Raw genomic sequence first — 9,837 nt, 5'->3', positions numbered from 1 at the left:
TGGAAATAACTTAAAAAGAAACTAAAACTTAAAAAGGCGTCGCAAAACTCTAAAGCACCTAAATCTTAGTCTAAAGAAAAAGCACTTAAGGGATTTTACGGCAAATCCTAAAAATCTAAAAGTAAAAATAACTATGGCAAAAACTATGTTTAAAACTAAATATGAGCTAAAAATACAAATATTACGCTAAAACGATTAAAAAGGGACAAAATATAAAAATATACAAAAAGTTGTAAAAAGTACAATTTTTATAAAAATATTATTTTTATATTATTTATTTAATAAAACTATTAATTTTAAACTTTAAATAACTAATTAAACATAAAAATACAAATTAAATATAAAAACTAAATTAAATTATAAAATATATAACCCTAATTAGGGTTTAAATATATTAATAATAATAATTATCCGTAATTAATGCAGTACGATGTCAAACTGTGGCGTGTCAGCAGGGCTCATGCGATCGCATGAGTCCTAAGTTACCCAGCCATGCGATCGCATGGGCTAGGTTTTCGGGCCACAGAGTGGGCTGCTACAGTCCGGGCTCGAGTTTTAATATTATTTTTTTTTCTGATTTGTGTTTTATTTTTCTGTTTTATATATTTATATAATATATTTATATAAATTAAATAAAACTTATATTTTTATAAAATAAAGATAAAGAAGCTTTTATAGAACTTAAATATTTAACATTTCTTAAAAATATTTATATTTTTCTTTTTATATTTTAGAATATTTAAAACGTATTTTTACAAAAGCGTATTTTTTTTATAAAAGTAAACTTAAAAATAAAAATCTTTTTTTTTTATATATATAGCGTTGTGCTTCCGGCTTTTAAGCTAGATTTGATCCCCAGCAGCGGCGCCAAAAATACTTGATAGTTAAAGCTAAGGGGTATAAAATACTATTAAATTTTACAAGAAAATACTATTAAATACGATACAATTTTACACAAGATATTTATTTATTTAGAGAATGGATATACTTAAACCTTGCTACAACACTTATAGGCAGTATACCTAATCGTACAGTAGTGTAGTTTTTAGTAAGTCCGGTTTGTTCCACAGGGAAAATCTTTAAACAAAGCTTAACGCTATATTAGTTTACTTTTATAAAAATACAAATATATATATAAGTAATATTATTATTATAAATGGGGGTTTTTACCGTTTAATGACCGGTTTGTCGATTTTAAAACTTTAGTCGCAGTTAAAACCAAATGTAAAATAATAAATAAATACAAGACTTAATTTAAAGCGTAAAGTAAATAACGATAATGAAATTGCGAATAATAAAAGTGCGATAAAATAAACTTACGATAATTAAAAAGTACGATAATTAAAAGTGCAATTAAATACAATAATAAAAATGCGATAATTAGAAGTGCAATTAAATATAAAATAAAGGAAATTAAATATGAAATAAAAGAATTATGCTTATTTAAACTTCCGTAATCATGATGTTTGACGTGTTGATTTTAGTTTTATGCCCATGGGTTAATTGTCCTTTGTCCTGGATTATTTAATATGTCTGTCTGGTTTGTGTCCATAACAGTCCATCAGTCATAAATATAAAGTGCGAGTGTCCTCGTCAAATTATCCTTATACCCGAAGTTAAATATTCCAACTAATTGGGGACTTAAACTGTAACAAGATTTTAATACTTTGTTTAATAATTACAACAGGATGTCGACTGAGTGTAACCCAAGGTTTTAATATTTTGTTATCAATTATACCAAGTGTCCGTGTACATAATTTCACCCCTGTTTTAATTATTCTAGTGGCTATTAATCCATTCCCGTGTCCGGTTAAATGAACGATTATTCGTACATATAAATACCCCGCCCATCGTGTCCGATCGAGTGTATATGGTAATTTATAGGGACGCCCAATTGTAAATCTTTATATTAACATTAACAAACTATCATTTAGTTAAACAAATATAAAGCCCATTAATAGCCCATAGTCTAATTTCCACAAGTGTCGTTCTTTTGTCCAAACCCCAATTATGGTACAAAGCCCAATTACCCAATTTTAATAATTAGCCCAACATCATGATTACTTCGGATTAAATAAGCATAATAATAACTTAGCTACGAGACATTAAATTAAAAAGGTTGAACATAACTTACAATGATTAAAAATAGCGTAGCGTTACACGGACAGAATTTCGACTCACACCCTTACAACATTCGCTAACATACCCTTATTATTAGAATTATAATTAAATTAAATTAAAATATAAATTATAAATATAAATATTACGTATATAGATAGAGAGATTGATGGATATTTGATTTGCGTTCACCAAACTGCGAATTTATAGGAGATATGGCCTGACTTTTCATGCCATGCGATCGCATGGACTTTCTTCTTCCTGGCCATGCGATCGCATGGCCAGCTGGGAGAGCTCACATGTTGCTTGTTTCCTTGTGCCGACGTTTTATAAATATAATATAATATATATATATTAATTTTAAGAATTAATTATATATTATATTATATTCATATGCATAGTTGACTTGTAATTTTTAGTCCGTTGTGTCGAGCGTTGAGAGTTGACTCTGGTCCCGGTTCCGGATTTTCGAACGTCCTTGCGTACAATTTAATATCTTGTACTTTGCGTTTTGAATCTTGTACTCTTGTAATTTTGAGACGTTTCTTATCAATAATTGGAACCTCATTGATTGTATTTTGTACTTTTGAGCTTTTTGGTCGTTTGCGTCTTCAATTCGTCGAATCTGTCTTTTGTCTTCACCTTTTATTATTTAAACGAATATCACTTTTAAATAGAACAATTGCAACTAAAAGCTTGTCTTTCTTGAGGAATAATGCTATGAAATATATGTTCATTTTTAGCATTATCAATGAGCAACATACTTCTCATGAGTTAAGATGCTATGGCCTAGATCTTCATTTGTAAGCTGGTTGCGATGAATATCAGCAGCAATAGTATTTGTAAACCCAGCTATTTATTTCAAATGATCTTCTATAGCAAAAATGTAGGCAAGAGGAGGTGCACTATATTCAACAGCTTGAAAGGCATTTCGAAAAGCTTCATAAACTGTGTCAGCAATAGATTTTGGATGAACGGTGTCACATGGGAAGCAACTCGTTGTACAGCAAGATAAGACAGCCCTTCAACATCAGCCACTTGTAATGAGCTGGATGGAGCAGTAGGTGCCTGACAAAGAGTAACTTTATTTGGTGATGGAGGTGAAAGATCACTATCAGACTCATCACCATGATCATCACCATTTTTACCTTTTCCCGAAGGCTTAGAACCGATGTTTTCTTCATCAACAGAAGATGAACCAATATCAAGGTTTACTGGCTTGTTAGCGATACCAGTACCCGTATCAGTATCATCATTAGAAGAAAATGAAGAAGCAGTAGAATCAGAGGGTAATGGTAGGTCATCACCATGAAAACTCTTGGGGATATGACTGATCACTTTACCATCAACATCAACAATGATTTTCAGAGGAGTCCAAGACCCAATAAACGGAGCAGCAGCAGCTAGTGAAACAACAAAGTCTGAATAAAGTTGCTTAGATGTGTCAGCTGATTTAAGTTTATCCAATAGATCCACTTGACTAGCCTGTTCAAGATACTATAGAAGCTCCAGTAATTCTGCATCTGGGAGATGGTGAGCTACAACAAGTGCACTGGAGGAATCAATGGTTAGTTGGTCATCCAGATAAGTGACCTTTGGAGCCAGTATTTCTACCTTGTGGACAACTCTTGGGACTACCTCTTCAAGATCTGGTACTTTACACACATAAGGTTGCTCGGATGTGTCAACAATCTTTTCAGCAACAGATGTAGCAACAACATTTTTCAATGCTACATTATCATCATCATGCACCAGATCCTCCACATAACCTGTAACAACATCATCTGAAACAAAAGAACCAGTTAAGTTAGCAAGAGCATAAACAAATAAATTTGACTCAACAATTTCATCCGTTGTTGGTATCTAGAGAATGACTTGTGTTTTAGTCAGCCCTTTGATTAAGATATAGTGTGGTGCCTGTAAGTTTAGCTATGACTCTGTTGACTCATTGGTGGCACGTGTTGACTCAGATTGTGTAAGACATATGTCAGGTTTAGATGTATTAGTGTGACACTTATCTGTATGATCTAAGTTGCAACAGGCTGGTGCAGTAGATTGAACTGGATTAATACGATGAGGAGCTGGCTTAAGTATTCTTTGAGGGTGAGGTAGATATCTGTCAAAGTATGTCTTATAAAAGTGTGTATGTGCTGGGTTAGAAGAACATGGGTTGTTGTTTATCTTCACATTTATTTTGAAACCGGTAATAGATAAAATATTTAAAGTACCTTTTGTTTATTTAGAACCAGTTTTGACACTTGAAAGAATATTTTCAACAATTTGAGACACATCTGGTTCAAGGTCTGTCGGAGCATCAGATTTTATAGCAGTGTCTGGTGGAGACCCAACAGTTGCGACTGGTGCTGTCTCTACTTGAGAAGTACCAGATTCCATAGCCAGATCAGTAGACTTAGCAGTTAAGATTGATGTTGTCTCTCATGTGGCTTGCTGGGAACCAGCAGTTGATACTTAGGATAATCCTGCACCAAGAAATGGTTGAGCAGCAGATTCCATAACCAGTTTAGTAGAATCGGTATTTAAGACTAGTGCTGTTTCTGCAAGAGGAGCACCGGATTCTATTACCAATAATACTTTACCAGTAGTTGCGACTGTGGCTGTCCCTTTATCGGATTGAGGATCACCTTCTTCGGTTGCTGGCTCGATCTGAGGACCCTCCCCCTCAGTTTTAGCAGCGCCATAGTTTGAGGCTGGTGTGTGTGTTGAGCAACAGCTAGATACTCTAGCATTTATGGAGATAAACCAGGATATGGCTCAATACATTTGTGTGTAAACATACCTCCCTCTTTTGCCACAAATGGCTTGGCTAGATCAGTGATTTTACTGTAGTTGGCCTCCAGATTATATATTCAAAACAAAGATTTAGGAATATAGGAAAGGGAACAATTTCACTTCGTTTGGTATTGATAACCATTTCCCTTACTTTGATGTAGATGTGATGAGCATAATCGATGTTTCTATTAAAAATAAGGCCATGAGCAAGTTTTAGCTCAAACTCTGAGCACTGATCAGAACTCACTGCTTTTGAACTCATACATTGAGTTAGAACACCAAAGAAATAGCTCCAAAAGTTTTACATGCTCTTCCTTTGTGGATAGTGGTGAGTAACTGGACCATAAAAACCTACATACTCTAAAACTTGCTTCCTGTATCTATCGCTAGTAGGAGAACTAACATATGGTCCTTTGGGAAGACGAAGAGCTGCTCTGAGGATGCCAGGAGTAATTAAGCATTAATACTCTTTAGCGACCATACAAATGATGCACTCCTTCCCCTTTGGCGGTGTATCAAGTCTGCAAGTATACCAGAAACATCCAAGATACACCGGATAACCAGAAGATGGTACACCAGAAATTGCATAGGAAATAGGTGAGTGTCGGAGGTAGTTAACCATTGGTTCGTAGCCATAATTGGCTCGATTAGATGGAATAACCATTGTGTGAGGATCATTGCCTATTGAAAGGCGAAGAATATGATGCTTAGGGGCACCAGGACATGGAGTAAGATATTCATGGAGAGCGAATAGTGCTACCTGTGCCTGTTCTGTAAGTTCTTGTTCCTCTTGATGTTGCGAGTTTTCTTGTTATGGTTGATTTTGTTCTGCCATTTTTGACGAGTGAAGATGAAGATGAAGATCAAATATTTTAAGATCTGAAAATTTGAGAGAGAAATAAGAAAGTTAGGGCTTGTAAAAGTGAAGATTTAATTAAAATTAAGATCTTTCAACTAAATTGACATGGATTGGTTACAGACATGGAGGATAGAGAAATAAACATTGTCTGACATATGCAGGCGCGTGAGCAGACATGATAGTTTGTGCAGTTGTTTGATTGACGTATAACTGGCGAAAAGAGGTATTTTAATTCAAATTAGATAAAAAAAACATGGGATGTTTTCATAGGAAATACTAAACATTCGATACATTTTTTTTTTGTATTTAATTTAAATCATTGAGAATAAATGTGGTTCATTTAATTTTGAGATCATATGTGACTGGGTCCGCTATTTATTTACATTTTACTATATTTGACTAAGTAAAAGACCTTGTGGTGCTGGTTGTTCACTACATACATATAAGCAGTAGACAGTTAAGTATGTACTACTGGTTTGCCTTGTATATTGTAGAACCAGTGCGACAACAAAGTTATCTTTTATTGTTAGAGTTCAAGCATACACAGCTTAGAAATGAGATAGTTGAAACATCTCTCATCCAATGGCCTGGTGAATAGATCCGCTAAATGTTGATATGTTGAACTGAAGTGTAGCTCGAAATCTCCTTTTTGTACATGATCCTTGATGAAATGATATCGAACATCAATGTGCTTGGTACTTGAGTGCATAACATAATTGTTGGTGATAGCAATGGCACTGGTGTTATCATAATAGATTGGTGTCTTTATGAAGTTCACACCATAGTCCTTCAGCTTGCTTTGCATCCATAGTACTTAAGCATTACAACTACCAGCAGAAACATACTCTACTTCAGCTGTAGATGTTGACACAATGTTCTGCTTCAAACTAGTCCATTTGACTAACCTTCCACCCAGTAACTGGCAACCACCCTTTGTACTTTTCCTGTCTATTTTACAACCTGCAAAGTCTACATCTAAATACCCCATTAGTTTAAAATCTTAGTCTTTGGGATATCAAAGACCACGTTTGGGAGTACCCTTTAGATACCTAAGCATCCTTTTCACTGCTAGCATGTGTGACTCTTTAGTATCAACTTGATATCTGGCACACAGACAAATGGCAAACATGATATCTGGTCTGCTGGTTGTAAGATATAATAGGGAACAATCATACATCTATACTCAATGATATTGACTGATTTACCAGTTAAGTCAGCCACCATTTTGATAGCTACTGACATGGGGGTCCTTATATCTATCAAATAGGTCATACCTAATTTCTTTAGCATATCATTGATATATTTATCTTGACTTATAAAAATGTCATCATCAAGTTGGTTGATTTATAAACCAACAAAGTATTGCAAATCTCTTTGTAAACTCATTTTATATGTCTCAGACATAAGTTTGAAAAATCTTGACAATGTTTTTCATTTGTAGAACTATAAATAATATCATCCACATATATATGTACCAGCAAGAGATCACCATCGATCTCTTTTGAGAATAGAGTGGTATCAGTTATTCCAACTTTAAAGTCTAAACTAGTGAGGTACACATGAAGTGTCTCATACCATGCTCTAGGTTCCTGATGCAGCCCGATCGTCACGTCTTTTTTCTCCTCAAAATGAATGGATGGTGGAAGGTGGGGTAAACTAGACGGTCTCCTGGGTTTTACTCGCGATGGTCGGTCCCGGTTGCTTCTCTCTGGTCGTTTGAAGAGCTGAGCCTTTCAGCTTTTAAGAGATCGAGACATGTCGCACTAGTACATTAGAGGTATTAATATTTATAAGAGCTATGCATGAGCTTGTACTCATAATTATCTAATGAGTAGATAGCGTAAGTATAACCTATGGTGGTCACACGACTCAACAGTTGGACGAGAATTACAAGTTTCTTATTCTAGATTTAAGTTAAGGTTTTATTATATTTTTCTGATTACTTTTTTGGTTTTCTGTTTATAATATGGTTGTTGAATATTTTTTTGTTGTGTTTTCCTGTTTTATATCTACCTTCTTAACTAATACTTAATATAATATAATATTATATTATATATATATATATATATATATATATATATATATATATATATATATACACACACATATATATATATACACACACACACTCACACACACACAAACACACATACACTCCCACACACACACACACACACACACACACACACACACATATATATATATATATATATATATATATATATATATATATATATATATATATATATATAGGGATATGTATATCTATTAAACTTTTATAGTGTATATCTTAAATAAGTTTTATTTGATACTATCGGAGATGATTTCTAATTATTAAAACATGTTGTGAACTTAAATCCCTCTTTAATTGGTCTGGTTCCAATTAAGGATGTCACTGGTATCTTTAAGCCAAGGGTGATTCTGACTGTAGGGTAACTTGCACCCTTATAGAGTATAAGCGGCGTTTCCTTTGGCTATCCGAATAAGACGGAGCCCCGTTTAATTATAATTTTTTTTAACTACAATGTTTTAGTAAATTGTTTTAGAAAAAATACGAACTATTTGAATATACTTAATGTCTTTTTGTAGTAAGTTCTTTGGTCTAGAAGGTGGAAGAGAATCGAGTGCAATGTATTGAACTATTTAGTTATATATGTACACAACTAAAAGACCTCCTTTAGAATCAAACTATTTGTCTCAACTGATACGGCCAGCCAGGTCCTTCCGTAGTTATATAAATATAATTACTTCAATCTCACCCGAGATGTTAACCAAGATAATTAACGCGTTTAATAAGATTTTTATCGTTTTGAGTTTGAGTAAACCGTTATCGACCACAAACAGTTGGAAAGGGTAATCATGATCAAGAATTTTAGTTGATTAACTTTAAGTGTATAAAATAGTTTCCAATAGTTTTATTAAGTTTATAGTTCGTACTTTAAAAGATATCTTAATAATTTTATTATATATATATATATATATATATATATATATATATATATATATATATATATATATATATATATATATATATATATATATATATATATATATATATATATATATATTCAATAATAAATATTACGGGATAGTGTTTATAAATATTACGATAGCAATATATATTAATAATTTTTATAACAACACATATAACAATTATATAATTATAAAGTCTAATTATCGCAATATAAAATAAAAGTAGTAATAGAATAGCTTATAAGTGATTCAACACGATCCTTGCAATGCTTGCTATCACCGTGATTCACTTATGTATTATTCATAGACAAATATTACATAAGACCCAGCTCCAACTCTTGCTTTAAGAAGTATAGACAGCTTCTCAGAAGCTTACACGACTCACACTAATTTATACTAAACTAGCCTAAGCTTTTAAAATGGTGTTGTGTGAGAGAAAGAAGGGTGAAAACTCGGAACGAGAGAGAGAGAGCTCTGAGTTTTCTGAATGAATTTTCTGAACGTCTGAGGTCTCCTTTTATAGGTGAATTGAGTCGCCAATTTTGATCTCGAGTTGCCAGTTTCTTAACCACGGGTTGCCAATTTTCTTAACTGAGTTAGTTAACCTGATCACCAGTTTCCTTAACAAGCTCGCCAGTTATGGATTCTTTGTCGCCAGTTTCCATATTTGGGTCACCAGTTTTAGAAACTGGGTCGCCAGTTGTCTAATTGGGTTGCCAGTATTTAGTAACTGGGTTTCCAGTTAGGTAATTGGGTCTCCAGTTTGTGATCTTGCACTCTGTGTTTGTTGTATACGGATTCCTGATTATTCGTCGTTTAAGCACCGGTATACGTTTTAGCTTGAATATCAGCAGAGGCTCTTTCTTGAGGTTCCCTAGATTGATATTAGTCACACACTATCCCCTAAATCATCTTTGGAGGTCCCTTGTGGTTGTATTTGAAGTTATGTGAGATTAGGGTTTACTGTGTATTTATAGTGTGTGTAAGTCTTGAACATCTTAATCTTCGTATATGAATCAGATGGGCTTCTAGGTTCTTGATAGATCTTAATATACGTGTCTTGAAAAAGTGCTGGCATCTCTTGTTAGTGATCTTGA

The sequence above is a fragment of the Rutidosis leptorrhynchoides genome, chromosome 9, assembly GCF_046630445.1.
Source record: "Rutidosis leptorrhynchoides isolate AG116_Rl617_1_P2 chromosome 9, CSIRO_AGI_Rlap_v1, whole genome shotgun sequence".
NCBI classification, from domain to species: domain Eukaryota; kingdom Viridiplantae; phylum Streptophyta; class Magnoliopsida; order Asterales; family Asteraceae; genus Rutidosis; species Rutidosis leptorrhynchoides.
The sequence above is the reverse complement of the archived record's forward strand: the minus strand, read 5'-3'. Positions refer to the sequence as shown.